The 16,225-nt window shown below is 50.2% G+C and overlaps 1 protein-coding gene across 3 annotated transcripts in view; it reads left to right on the forward strand.

Moving 5' to 3' along the window:
* LOC146196933 (uncharacterized) overlaps nucleotides 1-16,225 on the forward strand; it is a 69,379-nt gene that overhangs the window by 39,823 nt on the left and 13,331 nt on the right. Inside the window, exon 2 of one of the 3 annotated variants that reach the window (XM_084598649.1) lies at nucleotides 15,166-15,334. The gene's annotated coding sequence lies outside the window, so the exon portion shown is untranslated. The remainder of the gene's footprint in view (nucleotides 1-15,165; nucleotides 15,335-16,225) is intronic. The other 2 variants (XM_084598648.1, XM_084598650.1) reach the window with 2 other exon arrangements.

Below are 16,225 nucleotides of genomic sequence, written 5' to 3' on the forward strand. Positions count from 1 at the left end.
CTTCCCTGCAATTTCTGTAAGCACAGCGTAAGTAGCGTGACTCGCGAGGACATGCATAGCTTGTGTAATATGGCATTACTTTAAACTGCTTGGAGGGCAACATTATCCTTCTCCGTGTGGTATAAGCTTGCACCACAGAGGTACAAAACTTCGCTCTCATTGTCGCAATATAAATTTATACTCTAATATGGCAACTTTGCACCTGTGCACACAGAATACGTTTATGTTCTCAAGGTGCAAACTTGCACCTTTGACGGAAGGGTATGTTTATGCCATCCAGACTAAAACATGTACCTTTATGAAAGGTGTAACGTTATACCCAGGTAGGTTACAGTTATACTGCTTGTGAAGGTGCAAGTTTAGGCTACCTGAAGCGTAATGTTTCGCTACGTGCAATGGTATAAATACTTAGTCTTCGAGAAACAGCGAAACCTTATCCCCAAAAAGGTATCAGCTCAGCGACGAGTGGTTTACCCCCCCCCCCCATACACACACACACACACACACACACACACAACACGAACAAAACATTTAAAGGACTATCGACACTTAATTTTTAGATTCGTGTTTTATCATTTCTAATGATGCCTAGGACATAACTGTACACAGATCACCATGTCACACTCGCCTACAATGCTGAATAATTTTTAATCGAATTTCTTTTGAGACTCAGATCACACCTTTTTTTAGTGTACAGTAGGAGCACGGCCGCTCGATGGAAGCGCACTTCCATCGAGCGGCCGTGGTAGGAGAATCGGTCGCGCCGTTGTGTATCTTTTTCTGTGCTCATCTATCGCACCGTTTCTTTTCTCGTCCATCGCGTATTTTTCAAATCTCATGCGGGTAACCGGGCAAGAGGCATCCCAGTACGCTGACAGAAGCAGCGTACCAGAGCAAGCTGCTGCGTGCACCCTTTTGAACCCTCCCTGGAAATTGGAGACCGTCGACCACAGATTCGCCCTTGATCTTGTCCTGCGTCTCGTCTTAACACATTTAACGTGCGGTACGTTGGGGAAAATTATGCGCTGAAAATAAACGCGAATTGCACCGCGCGCGCGCATTAAAAAAAAAAAAAAAAAAGAATGGAAGCTCGCCAGTCCCTGCTCGCGCTGTCTTTGTAGTCGCTGCACTGAAGCACGGTGCTTGCGCTCTTCGAGACGCTGGCAAGTCTTTAGCCACGACGGGCCATCGCCGCGAGCTGGCCGAGCGCCTGAACCGAGACTTGCGACCCGTCGCTACCCCCCCCCCCCCCCCACCTCTCTCCCTCTCTTCTGCGCCGTCCCCACGATTCGCGATGCCTTGAAAGGCAGCCGCCGCCGCGGTCGTTACGACGACTCTCGTTACGCTTCGGTTTAGCCGAACGACGCGCACATAACGTGGGTAGTTTCATTGGGGAACAGTGTTCTACGATGTTCGCGAGTGAGAGTGAAAAACGTTTACTGCGTGGCGTCGCACGGCTGGACGCGCCACGGGTGGTCGCGTGGAAATAGCGTGCGCCCGGTTACGTCACATTGTCCAGCGTTAATGGGATTGTGCCCGTCGTTTATTTCTCTTCGTTTTGTCGTGTTGTTTGACCCATTTTCGGCTTCTGACACCGCTTTGTAAAGCGGGATGCTGAGAGAAGGCCTCATGGCTCATCACCTTCAGCTGGAGCTGGGCCAAGGTGCGGGCGAGCGCGCGCAGTATTTAGGCGACGTTGCTTCTGTTTTATTTCGCCCCGGCAAAGCGGCGACCTGGGCTCGCAGTGTTCTGCCACCGCTAACGGGGCCCGTGGCTTAAAACCGCAACATAACTCTGCGCGTTCGTTCCCTTCAAGGCGACAAACTGTATGATAAGGATGTCAACGATAGCCGAGGGATGTTTTTCCTTCCTCTAGTGGCTCTGCATGCGCGAGAACCTGAAACTGCCGTGTAAAATTTAATTTCTTAGCCTCAGGGGATTTTACAAATCCGTCTTTCTCCGTGCGCGTAGCCTTCCTTCTTATTGGAGCGCAGTTAGTCTGCCGATACAGGCGAACTTGTTTGATTTGATTTGTCTCTTCTGAAAATAAAAAAAGTGGATTCGAATAAATGTACTTCCACTGCTCGTCGAATGCGCGGCTTCGCTCACACCGCACTGAATAGAGCGCAATGGCATGCGGAAGGAGGGGAATGTAGCCAGCGTATGGTTGCAGCGTGGTTTCTGAAGAAAAAAAGAAGAAATATGTAAAACTATGTTCCACTGGAAGTGTGGGATGGTGGCCCTTTATTGCGCCGGACGCGTCCGCTTTTGTGCGGCGGCGGCGCGGTTGACTCGCGTCGCCTCCTCCATCTTTCACCCACCGCCGACATTTTTTTTTTTTTTTTGTGCTTGTTCTTTATTTATTTTCAATTTCGCCCTCATCTCGCTTGGTCTTTCCGGCGCCCAGAGCGCAATGGAGGCGAGCCCAAAACAACGCAGAAAAGGCGATCTGCTCTTTCTCGTCCGAGGGGTTGATGAGTCACACTCGTTTTCAAATGAACTTGAGGTGGAGGAGGAGGAGGGCTATGCAGGGGTTCGCGGATGAGCGGCGCCCATGCTGCCTTCCGCAGAGCGAGCCAGAGCCAGCAGCGAGCGCTGTTTGTGGAGGGCCGCGCGCGTGGTGTTGAAGCCCGAGCGCGCATTTTGGGGTGCCAGGAGGGGCACTGCGCGCGCGGGGTTGCCTCGAGGGGAAATCTCGCTCGCGCAGAGTGCCTGGGGGACGGAAGGAGGGGAAGGGTGATCGTGGGGGAGGGGAAGGGTCAGAAATAAAAGAATAGTCGTGCATCTCGACCAGGCGGTGCTTAGGAAATGCGCGGGAGAGAAAAGGGTTGCGCGTGTACCGCTTTGCTCTTGCTTGCAGTCCGCATCGCTTAGCTCGGCGTCTCCGCGGTGTGCAGGGCCGGTCGGAAGTCTTCGGGCCACGGTGTGACTGCGTGTGAAGCCTTTTGGCGAGCCACTTGCGACGTCCCCTCGAAGGCGAGGCGGGCTTTGCAGAGGCTTTAGCCTAGTGCAAATGAAGTTGCGAACCGACTGGAAAGGCTTTGTGCACTAAAGATTAGAGGAACCGAGCTTATGTGTACATTTTGCCACTGTTTGCACTGGGCGTACCAAACAAACTAATCTAAACATTTCAAACCCTGCTAGTGTGTTCCAGATTTTTCAGGTGTTTGTGGTAAGCTTTTCAGAGCCCGCAGAGCCGCTTTCTGCGGACACGTCTTGTTGCGTGTCGGGTCAAGGAAAACAAAAGTTGTGGTTAATTAGCCTGTTTCTAGTACTCTCTCATCACGATGTATTTATTTTAGAGCGTAATCTCCACTACCCCATGTCTTCCAAGGTCGTTCATCTCCGTCGCCTTGACCTGCTCGGAGCGCAAAGCGACAGTTGCGAGCGACGTCACACCGCGCTATCACGTGACTAGCTCCAAAGGGGCAAAGGAAGGTGGGATACAACAGCTGCTTCGCGACGCTCTCTCATCAATCTCGCCGTGGATAGTGCGCCGGCTTGGTCGCATGTGCGTTCGCTTCAGCGCCCAGCGTCAAGCAGAGTCCGATCATCCAGCGGGTGCAGCCACTCTCGCTAAAGGCAGAGAACGCAGGCGTGCCAAGATCGAAGCGGCCGATGGCTTACGTTCGTGAAACTTGGTTCAAGGATAGCTGAACATCTGCAGCTTTCTTCTTTCATGCTTGCTTGTGGGTTTTACCTCGCGAGTACGGCTCGAATGCGTTGGGCGGTAGTTTGGACGACCAGTATAGTTCAAACCACACGCGATGCAGCTTATAGCTGCGGCGTCTTCAAGTTTCCGACTCCGTTTTCCAAAGAGGCATTATGGTACCGAATGGATGCCGGGTTGCTGCGAACTCATTTCGACCACCTAACACCGTAATATCGCTTCTACAGCGCGCGAGTTGCGGTTGAAATTCAGCACCTTCGTTCCTGTTTCGATTGCGTCGTAATACTTGACTTCCTGTCGCTCGTTTTTGGCGCGTGCCGTACCTGCCCCCCCCCCCACCCCCCCCCCCCTTTTTTTTTAGTATATGGATTGTGGTGTAAGAGGCGTCGCCGACGGAGGCTTTATTTCCTTTGAGAACGGTTTCTACCGTCTGAAACTTAGGAGGGCATGCCGTCGAGACTATGATCACCGAAGTCTGCTTGCTGGCTATGCACATATAAACCTCAATAAATCAGATATACTCATTCATGAGACATGTAGGTATGCTTCTTATTGATCTTATTGATTCGAATCATATCTTCGTTCATGAGTGCCGTGGACAGGAAATGTGGACGGAGCGTATCCGCACGGATTCAGACAAAAATTACGGCCGCGACTGTGTTCCGAACCCTCTTCAAAACGAACAGACCAGCTTCCATGGCCCAGGCACGAGAGCAATGCCCTACCGCCGCAGTCGACCACGCCTCATGTAACACTGCAACACACTCACGCGCTGTGCAGTGAACATCGTCCTCACGACGTACCATCTGCGGCGCTCCTTCATTTACCCTAGGTAGGTAAAAATGCCATACACATGCTCCATCTGGCCGAGTGTGGCCGACGTCCGATAGCGTAGTGTCGGGCGAATCCACAAGGCGGCGTGACAGAGCTCACACAATGCTTTCGCATTACTGCACCTAAGCTAACCCTGATGCACCCCTGGATTTTTTTTTTTCTTTTTTTTTTTTTAGAGCAACTAGTTACCCAAGATTTCTTGTTTTCGAAATGATGGCTTGAGGAAGCTGTGTATGGGGGTTTCATATGTTCACATTTGGAGGCATTTGAAGCTCTCCGCGGTTTCCCGTCGACCAGAATGGCATTTTAACCGAATGCCCTCGAAAAGCCTCTTGCAGCAGCACAAGACCAGCGATTGAGTCGAGTGGCGTTCTTTATTCTTTTTTCTTCAAATGTCCCTTTGTCAAGCCCCCTAAAAGGAAGAGGTGATTCGTTTTCGCTGCTTTCTGCAAGTGCCATGTCGTTCTAGAGAGAGCTCCCACTGTTGTACATCGAAATAGACGGTACGCGCACTGCGCGACGTGGTGGTGCTGGTGGAGTGGTAGTCGGGGTGGGGGGGAGGACGCGCCGTCTTCTTTTGGTTGCCGGGGAGAAAAACCGGTTCGTTGGGCAATATTGATTTCTTGGGGAGGGGAAGCAGCTGCAGCACCCTATCGTCCCGTGCTCTCTGGCTCCCTTTTGTTCCGGACATTTCTTTCCTCTTCATCCTCCTCGCCCTCCGCTATTTTTCATTCGCGCTCCCTGATGAATGTCTGCCGCGCACCCCCCTCCCGCTGGTGCGTCCCGCGATGAACGTAGTAGGCTCCCTGCCCGCTCTCGCCTATCTCTGTATACTCTTGTGGCCGTGCGTGTGTGCTTTAAACAAAAGAGGGAGCCAGGATTCTACTCTACCGTCCCCGCTCGCGCTGTAACGTCGATAGATGAGCGGTAATGGCTACGCTGCCTTGCTCGCTTGCCTGCCCGGCGGCCGTGGCGTTTATGCCGGACGGCGTGCGGGACTCCGGGCCGAATGGATTATCGTGCGCATTCTGACTCGGTAGCTGCTCCGTGCTGCGTCGGTCTCACGGTGCCCCACACGAAATTCGGGCGGCAGTTTTTTATTTTCGGGAAAGAAGTGGCGGGGTAGAAAGGGGATTTCTTTTTTTTTTGCTCGGCGGCAGCGGCTGAGAACACGAAACAACACTGCTCCAAAAACGTTGTACTGCGTTTTCGTCGCACTGCCGTTGTGTACGGCTCGACGAAACGAGGGTGGGGGGATTGGCTGTTGTGCTAGTGCGCCAGCACAAATTTGTATTCGGCGGGCTTATGTTGCCTCGGCATCGTGAGATTAGTTATAAGATCCGCGGGCTTATGTTGCCTCGGCATCGTGAGATTAGTTATAAGATCCGCTCAAATGTATTTCTGAATAGCTCTTGGTGTCGCACTTGATATCATTCCAAACATTGCGCTGTCCCCTGTCCGGGGCTGTGCTTTTATCAATCTTGGGCACACTCGCTGCTTTTATAAAACATAACTTTATAAACCTTTATAAAACTGAACTGTGTTTTTCATTTTGGCCGTAGATGCCCTTGGGCCATAAAAAAAAAAATGAAAATTGTAACCAACTGTTCGTCGTATATGTAGTTTTCCCGGCACCATCGCTTGTCATCATGTTCATATCGTTGCGCCCAGTGACGATCCATGAAGCACCGTTTCCTACTTATATTCTAGATACCTCATGTAATTCGGATTTCTCGCACCGTCACGCATTTCTTTTTTTCTGGACTTACCGGTGTTGTTTTCTTCTCGCCGGTGCTTGGCAGGGCTTTCCTTTATTCTTGAAGGCGTGTCCCCTTTGTCTACACTTTACCATATAGTGCAGAGCTCCGAGGCGCATTATAACTGAATCCCGCTACTGACGCATCCGGACATTTGAATCGCATCCAGCTTGAGTCCATCACCGCGCATTGATAACGAGAAGCCAGAAATGCCGAGAAAGAGGAAATGGGGGGGGGGGGGGGAAGAAAGCTTCGTCACAGGCGGCTAGGTTTTAGTGCCTCGTCAACAGTTCGACACGCGAAAGCCCGAGGGGCTATTTTTGTGCGTCCTGCGTGCGTTCGAGTGAAGCGACATTTTCCCAGAGACAGCGGTGATGCGGACTCGTAACCCCTGTGAGCTCAGCTCCTTCGTCCGTCCTCGTTGTGCTGCGGTCACTTTCTTGCCTGGATGCGAGGCCTGAGTTTTGAAAACGCGTTAGCTGCTGCTGACAGAAAGCGACGCCTTTTTCTCTGTTTTTTTAAAGCTGCGGGAGTTGAGAGCAGTCTTTCGGGTACAGCATACTAAAAAAACGGCGACCTATTCCACGCTCGCTGATAAGAGCTGAGCGCGACATTTGTTATTTTTTGTTGTTTGGATCGTCCTCGTGGTTACCAACCTTCATTCGTTTAAATAGATTTCTCCCGCTGTGTCTGCACTGTCGTCATCACAGCGTTAATGATTCGCCTGGGGCACACCCGGCGGCGATTCTGAAGGCATTGCGGTTCCCATTCAACGCCTTTTGAAGTACCACTCGTGGGTGAACTTTGAAAAAATTGATATCTAAAGACTACGATTGATCCCAACCTCTGTCTTCAGTGAATGTCCGCCAAAGAGATCTGATTCTTTCATTTGTCTTTCAACATTCACTATACCCCTTCATATTCACTTCGCGAGCAGTACGCGGGCTTTTCTTTTTCTTATTTATATAGACATAGGCACCTATTTCGCTGCTCCGGAGTCATTCCATGAAACCCTGTTCCTCATCGATGAACAACTGTTTCCAGGCTTGCGGAACGCTCCTCCAAGGGGAAGAGAAGAAGCCTGCTGTTGCGACGCGCTGCTCCCTGCCGGCAGAGTAGCGCCACCCTGTTGACGATTCGAGAAGCAGAGTGGAGGAGCGCGGTGCGAGCCGCGGCTCCGACGCCCGAAGCCACGCCCCGCTCGTTATTGCCTCCTATCGTTTTCCCCCCCGCGCAAAAGGTTGCGACTAGCGCGGCGACATCCACGTGATCGGAAAGTGCGGAAGAGGCTGACCCCAAAAGATGGCCAACGTAACCACGTAGAACTCGACATCAGGGCTCTGTACTCGGCGTCGTTGCTATAGTTTACCGAGATATGCGCGGCCTCCGTGTTGCGTTCGACAAAAATTAGGGACGCTTCTCGACTTGCGCGCAGCGTGCGAAATTCCTACGTGCCTTCAGTTTGGTGTGAACGTGTTTTGTTTGTTTGTTTGCTTGTTTGTTTGGTGTCATCGATCTTTTCAAGGTTCTCGGTGGAACGTTAAAGAGATCCTCGTCCTCCTCCTCATCTTGTACTGCATCCCTACACTTGAGCTGCAAACTGGAGTGGCATGTTTGGTTTGATAAAAAAAAAAAAAAAAAAATCCAAACCGGAAATGGCTGCGACGCTTGTACCGTACCCTATCCTTGATTTGTATCGGTGAACTCGTTTCCCACTTTACAAAAATTGCAGTATAGTGAACTAGAACATATTCTGCTTCACTGTAATTTTCTGTGGACTAAATGAACAAAAAAAAAATCGATTTGGCGCTTTTTTTTTTCTCTGTATGTGTGTTTGCATGTGTGTGTGTGTGTTTCGACACCGATTGGTCCTAAGCCATTATACAAATGGCCGAGTTGCTCAAAACACGTATAGGATAAAAAAAAAAAAGCGCGATGTTTCTGCACGTTGCCGATGGCTGACTGCCGAGCCTGCGTGTAACACCCCCGTGTGCTTGTAACCAAGCTGACCGCAGGGTTCATGCATTGATTGTGGCTGGGAGTTGCTTGCTGCATGCACACACACTGATTGGAGAACTCCGGCTCTTTCGGGGCTGGGCGTGATTGAATTATGTGACCACCTACCCCCCGTTCTCTCCCATCGTGGCGCAGAGAAAGAATGGAGTGGAATTTAAAAAAAAAAAAAAAAGAACATGATGATCACAGTGGCCGCGCGTGCAATGTACCGTTCCCGTCTTCTTTCGTTCAGGCGAAGGGTAAACACAAGTTGGCGTGCCCGTCGTGTTATTTAATGTGGCGTGGCTACACGGGCTCTGGTTTGAACAGCGGTCGTCCTGCACCGCGCCTCTGTTTGTTGATGTAGGGAGGAGGAGGGATGCGGGGAGGGTGTGAAGGAGGGGACAGAGCAGCCTATAGTGACTCTTCGCACAACTGTACTACCTGTATTTAATTACGTGCAGCGTGACGGAGGCGAGGATTCAACATGGACAACAATGAACAGTGGAGAGCTGCGTCATGGCAGCAGCTTGTCCGCTTTTCGAGGCTTCAGACGAGTGCTGTGAGGAAGAAAAAAAGAAAAAAAAAGACGAGGAAAAAGGGAGGGGGGCGATTGGTACTGTGAATCGAGCCTCGTTATAGTAAAAGGTAGGAGCAAAAGAAAAGCATATCCCTTTCGTACAAGACCCTGTTGTTACCCTGCAGAGTATGAAACCAGAAAATGGTGTCTGTATAGTGCTGTATATTTTTTTAAGGTAAGCTGCGAGGAAGAAGTCAGGTGGTGCCTGTGTGCCGTGTCGCCCCTTCAGCCGCAATGCACCGTAATTGCGGCAGCTGGGCGCGAGCAGTATAGCGGACACTGGTGACTCAACGAAACAATCTGGCGAATGCGGGCGTGTCGACAGAGAGGAGGTAAAAAAGCGGAACAGGAGCGGCGCTGCGTTTGCGCAGCGCAGCACACACGGCTGTTCCGGTGCCCGCCCTGTGTTGTGCCTGCTGTAGTAATGAGTAGGACACACACGGAAACGGTTTCTCCTTTTTTCGGGGGCGACTGCGTGTAGTGTTGGCTCAGTAACTAGCGCCGCCGTCGGTCTGTTTATATCCAAAGAGGTCGTTTAATTTATGAAATAAAAAAAAAAATGTTGTGGAAATTTTATTGCAGCGTATAGGACGGGCATGAGGGGGATGGTTGCAGGTCTTGCTGCGCCCAGTGTGGTCGTTATGCCGCAAAAAGACTGAAATCTCTGGAGACCAACTTCGTTGCCACAACTGTTCGAACCTCGGAGAGAAGGTATTCAAGGGGAAGCCCTGCCCAGTAATACTGGCAGTGCTCACGCTGTGCACTTGGTAGCCCATCATCTTCTCTCCGATGCAAGAAATTACCTTTTTTTGCCCCTCCCGATAACAATTCCTGCCTGCATGTCTGCTCAGAATGTATGAATTTTGTTCGAAAAGCCTGTCCAAAGCAACAGTGCGTCTTCCTTTGAGGCGAAGCGGCTCCCCAAGAGAGGACAGTCCAATTCCGCTTAGAGAGAGAAATATTTTAATGACAACAGGAGATGTCTGCCTGGTGGTAAGCCTAGCATGCTACCAATTCCGCTTAGGCACCCCTACATAATCATAGGGCATACACGACCGCTCTGTCGTCGAGTGAGACGATGTATATGCGCGCGTGTTTGTGCAATTCGTTGCATTCAGTCCTGTTCGGTGGCGGTGATAACTGATTGTTCACGTCCTTAAGTATGCGATAGCCCAGCGTGGCAACGACTCTAATAGAGTTACTTAGCCGGGAACACTGAAGTATTGATGCTTTCTCTCGTGAAAATTCCTTATGGCGTAAAATTGAGTTGAAAGAAGGTAGGGCGGCAATGACTCGCCGTGACGGGAGTGCAACGTGCACTGGCATAGCATAGTGCATGGATGCGCTTTGCGTTTGGCCTCCAAACACTCAGCCGCTGTAATCTTTGCTTGGTGTATAGGGCGCGTTTATGAAAGAGAGAGAGGGAGGCTGTTTTATGAAAAGGGAGATTTTATCCGGCGTTTAAAATTTAAGGTTAGTTGAAAAGAAATAGAAAAAGCTTTATGCTCGAGCGTCAAGTAATATTGGAATGTAACATATTTAGGCAGTATCGCACAAACCATAGCGGAGCCACAACGGATGGCTCGTGCAAACAATATAAATAGCGTCGCTTTGCATTGTGAGCGGAGGACGCTTGCGCGTCCTTCTCCTTATAATGGAGCTTCATCTTCCACGCTTTTTTTTTTTTTTTTGGTTGTTCGGAACGTTCCATCGAATGCTGTTAAAGTACAAGAAAAGCCAGCTTCCTTCTTTGGTCACAAGACCTGCCGAGCGCTTAGTTTTAGGCGGGATGTGTGACGTCACGAGACCACATGACGTCAGCATATCGACCAATCGGAATTTCGTCTGGCAGACGACATGGCCGAGCTCTGATTGGCCTCCGGAGTGTGTGACATTGTCAAACCACTTGACATAGCCAATCTAAAGAATTTTTATTAAAAAAATGGCACTTTGGGCTGCAGCGACAAAGTTGTGGCGGCGTTGCTGCGACGCAGCGAAAAATTTCCGTCGTGCTGAACCGCATCACGCTGGCCAATAGAGTCGTCACGGCTACTCCTTGTTGCGAGTGGCGGCTGAGTTCCAGACTTTTTCGCTTGCATGTGAAGCGGGCATTATAAGGTTACTGAAGTCGTATTTTCGTCGATAGAGGACACTAACGCCTTTCAACAACAAAAAGAACACTCATTTTTCTCCGACAAACACTGCGTACACACTGTCTACGTGCAGGCACGGGAGGTAGCGCCTCCCGAAGAGTGATCTTGTATGTTACTGTTGTGAGGCGGGGAGTTGGGGATGGTGAGGGAGCTGTTGTCCAGAGACGGCGCTGCATCGGTTGCGGTATCGCTACTACGGTTCGCTGTTTGCGCTAGACGGCAGCCCTGTTTGCTCAGCTCTTTTGCCCGAACTGCAGCGCGGGCGGGGGGGGGGGGGGGGGGGGGGGGGGGGGGGGGGGGGTCCTTTCCGTTTTATATAGTGCTTCATTTCTCTTTCCTAAGCCCTTTTTGTCCCTCTGCTAAGGGAACTGAGTAGCCACAGCGGCCTCGCATTCTCGTTTGGGGAATAGTTTGCCTATGTGCTGCGTCCTTTGTCTATTAGCTTTTTTTTTTTTTTTTTTTCTTTGCGGAGCGCTGCATGTGTGTTTTCCCATCGTGTCTAAAACTGCCAGCGACGTCGCATTTCTGAGTGTATTTATTTATTTATTTATTTATTTTTTTTGTGTTCTACTATTTTCTCGAAGCGTTTTTTCGAGCGACGCGTGAGATGTGCGCTGTTTGTCCTCCGCTCACGTCTGCCACGCATCATCACCGCAGCTCGGACGCTTCGTCGGAACTCTCGCGTTGGAACTTGCTTCTGGTTACGCTTACCGCACTTCCTTCTAAAGCGCGACCCCCTCTCCTCCTCCTCCTCCTCCTCCTTCTTCTTCTTACCTTTCCTTGTCCAGCCCCTCTTCCTGCGTAGGCGCACACGTTACGCCGCCCGTAGTACATTCGTATATGCCGGCAGAAGGATGCGAATTCGGTCGGGTTTGTCGAGTCGTTTCTCGTCTGAATCGGAGAATTGTGTTAGGGCGCGCGATTTTGGTAGACGTAGTCGCTTTAGCGTATAGCGTCCGTAAAGTGTACTCACGTGCATTAGGCGCAAGTGGGCGCCACGTTCTCACGCACGTTTGTTATTTCTTTTTAACTCGTCTGTTTCTCGCGCGGTACCAAGAGGAATTGTGCGGGACAAAATGCGGAAAACAGGTAGCGGGTTGTCCCGCAAAAGGGACGGAATGGATTCCTCGAGAACTAGAAGGTTGAACGGCAAAGTCGAGCGGGCAAGTGAGTCTGTTTGCTTTGATGAGGTTGGGCGCACCTGAAAAGAGCAGCCCCCTAATTGAGGATCAGTCACTACCCTGCAGTCCACCGACGTAACAGAGACCTCATCGTCGTGATGCATTTCTCTCCCTTTTCGCGCGCGCGCGCGCGCGCGATCGTGTGTGTGTGTGTGTGTGTGTGTGTGTGTGTGTGTGTGTGTGTGTGTGTGTGTGTGTGTGTGTGTGTGTGTGTGTGTGTGTGTGCGTGTGCGTGCGTGTGTGTGTGTGTGTGTGTGTGCGCGCGCGCCGTCCGCGGCGGCCCCTTTTCGGTGGAGGCGAAAAGCAAGGCGCCCGTGTGCTGTGCGATGTCAGTGCACGTTAAAGCGCCCCAGGTGGTTGAAATTGCCTGAGCCCTCCGCTACGGCGTCTGTCATAGTCGTTTTGGGACGTTAAACCCCGTTAACCAAACCAGAACATCATTTGGTGGCCTTTCCAGTGCCATACATGCAGTTGGCGCTAGTGGAATCTGAGGCCTAATTTGGAAAGTTGCTGGTGGACTAGAGCGATTGTACCTGAATGGACGTAGTTCATGGCTGCCTACGCTCGTTAACCATTTATCGGCACCCGCCGCTCCGCTTCGTTGTCTCCCGTCTATTTTTTATCTTGTCTGTTGATTTTGTACAGAACTCGGAAGTGTTCGTAGCGTTGGTCGGACACGCCGCCGCTTGCACATTATCAGCTACAATTTATTGGAGGTTTGCTCTACCTAGTAGGGGCACTTATGGTCATCCATGCAGATGTGGCTTACTTACTTCGGCAACGCCAGCGTCTATCGCGAGGGGCGCTGGCAACAACGCGCTCTCGCACTGCGTTGTTAGCACTAAAATTGCCGGGGTTCTTAGAGGAATATCGACCGTCCTTATCTCGTTCGATGGCGCAGCGCTGTGAAACGCGGAACACTTTGTACACGATGCAGCGTGCGCCCAAGTTCTGTGGCAAGATACGGCTGCGCCCTGCGTTAAAGGAGAATCAGATTGTATCTCACATTTGCCGCGGTAAACATGTGATGCGCGAGCGAAACGCGCCCCTGTGCTGTTATTATATGGGGCGCGCACCGTATAGGTGGTGGTGTCGGAATAGCTGCGATTCGGGTGTGTATGTGTGCGAGCTTGTCGCTTCTACCCTTCGCGCGCGCTACGGGGAGGACCTGTATGGGTTGCACGTCGAGCGTATAATTCTTCCTTTTGAGTTAGTGCAGCTCCGCCGCGCGTTGTCGTTCGCTGACTGCTATTTCGGGCTATATACGTACAAAAGCATCGCTATGACGGTGAGCTTTAGACGCAGCCGGCGTCAAGGCTCAACTGCGGACACCGGAGCGCGCCCCGGCTTTTTTATCGAGTCGTCTTCGAAACGGGGCGGATTGCACGCAAAAATAAAAAATAAAGGTTGTCCTCTAAATCGGTCGCGCTCGCTTTCGGGGGTGAAAGTGCTGCTCCATTCTGCTCCAAACTGCTTTTCCTGCTCCATCCTGCTCCAAAATGCTATATTGTTCCAAAACTGCTCCAACTCGGCTGCGTCAATGTTTTGCCATCAAATTTAGTCCATGGAGCGCGGATTTTTGCTGTCCTCCAAAAAAAGTGATTCAATGCAATGTGGTTAGGTGACTATGAGAAATGACCGTGAGGCAGCACAATGGTGGCAGAGTTAAAATGCACCTCGTGCTGGGCTTAATTCTTATAAAAGTTTCATAAACTCATAAAGAAAAGCATAGAGCATAACATATTTGCAAGTAAATTTAAAACATGCTACATGTTGTTGGAGGAGAATAATTGCGAAAAAAAAAAAATGTCCAGTGCACTTGACATAACACCTTCTCCGATCCTTTTAAATCGTCGGTGGTGAGAGAAGTGAGCGAAGCAGTCACGGCGGTAGTGTCGAGCCGTTAAGAAAGTTATCTGACTACACAGAACAACTTGAGTTGTTCTAAGGGTTCAGCTGTGAAATCAATCAGGTGCTTCACCGTCGCACCTCTGTTAGTAACAGATGTGTCAGACCTACGTCAGACAAAGACATACTTAAATCATAAGGGGGTAGCGCCATAAAGGTGTCATTCACTAGACATGTTCTCAAGAGTGTTGGAAAGCCATACAGGGCCTATTGTTGTCATTGTGTTTGAGTTAAGTTAGCGCCAGTTTTGCTCAGATGAAACGCGAAGAGCCGCTGCCAGAAGGCTATGAAGCGAAAAAGACCTGGAGGAGGAAAAGGCTACCCTTGAGTGCCGTCTATCCTTCCTAAAAGCACTACTGACCAGTGCCCTAGAATTTTTCAGCATAGGCGTCGTATCAATAAGGATATGCACAGTAGCGGTGCTTGAATATATCAAAGTGGTAGACTCCACGTTTGTATCTATCATGTCAAAATAGTCAGACTTGGTTCCGTTAGGAAGTGTGGAAGCAAGCATTCAGCCTTTTCAAAATTTTTCCTCTGGCCAGTTGTGTTACTTTAAATATCAGTACATATTTTTTGGCTCTTTGCTTTGTCTTATCAGAGATATGCGGGTATGGTCAGCAAAGCATTGAACATTTTATAGAAAGGAATCAAATTGGGCACTTACGTATGTCAGGAACAATTTGGTAATTTTATGCAGGAACAAAAACTTACAATTATTCAAAGCGTATGACCCTAGAAACAGACATAATTTGAATGCTCCGAACTCTCCTTATGTTCTCCAAAGCTGCTCCGAATTGGCTTATTACTGCTCCCTGAGCAGCTCCAAAAATGCTCATGCCTGCTTCCACCCCTGCACCTTTCACTGTTGGCGCAATGGCATTGCTTTCTCTTCTTTCTCTTGCACCTATCTTCGCCGCGTTGTTTAACACTATCGCTCGCTGCTCTAACTTGCATGTTTAGTATTAGCCCCTGGACGGCAGACTTAGTTCCCTCGAAAGTGTACTGCTCTGTCAGGGTGTTGATGCTTGTTTGTTGGTTGCGGTGCGTTTAGCTGAGCCTGGCCTTTCGCCTTGTGTCGTTTCAGCAGCAGGAGAAGCAGCCTGAAGAGAGGGAGAGACAGGGGAGGGAGCGGCATCGTCTTCACCGGCGGCGGCCGCTGTCCACCGCCGATGGGGAGCCATGGGGAAAGGGGGAAGCCGGGCGGCTGACGCGCGCCTCTTGGACGTCCCTGTGCCGCCGGCCATCCGCCGCCGGTGAGTGCACCTCGAGGCAGGAGCGGCTCTGCGATCATTCACCCACTCAGAGAATGAGTGAATCCAGAGAAGCGCGAACGTTTTATCTTTGCTTTAGTAGTTAACTCACCAAAGACGTCGAAAGACAGTCATTCTCGTTTTGCAAAGCAATATGAATAAGTCATATGACACACCCCCTTGGTTATAAACAGCGTTTGCAGGTCCTTCCTTAAAGTCCTCTGCAAGATATCCCAGAGAAATATACGGTGTCTCATCAGTCAGGGAAAATATGGTCTATCATTTCCAGTTGACAAATTGCGCAGTCAACCGACCACGGGACAATTAAGTCTCTTTCCCCTCTACCACGGTTTATAATAGGTAATGTACCACTTTGTAAAACAAAGAAGAAACTATTTGCGTACCGTACGTACCGCGCCACCTCGGTAACCTGTTTCTTCACGTGCTAGGCTGCCAGTCTTTCAGGCTGCGCTTCGGGTGTCGTCATTGTCTTCATCCTCCCCATATCCTTGACAAAGTTTCACTAAAAGATTTAGTTAAACCTCATTCATCCTTATAAAAGCTCAAAGCACCTGTTTAAGATAAACATCGCAAGACGTGTCAAAGCAGAACTAAACATAGCTAAACGAGTGCTGAATACTCCTGGATTATATCCGTCTATAGCCAATGTAAACCGCTGCCTAACTTTTTTTCTTTTTTTTTTTTGGGGAGGGGGGGGGGGGGGGGTGAAGCTGGCACCTATGAAAGGGCTGTACACTTGAGCATAGAATGAGGTAATGAGATGACGCATCTGTTATCGGCTAAAACAGAATGTTTTCCGCTGTAAGCAGGCTTTGCCGCATTCTGTATGTTAGTGCAGTGAAGTGTGATTTACAGGGGCTTTGACAAGTAGCA

Source organism: Amblyomma maculatum, chromosome 3 (assembly GCF_055883805.1).
Source record: "Amblyomma maculatum isolate TAMU_Amacu chromosome 3, ASM5588380v1, whole genome shotgun sequence".
Lineage (NCBI taxonomy): Eukaryota > Metazoa > Arthropoda > Arachnida > Ixodida > Ixodidae > Amblyomma > Amblyomma maculatum.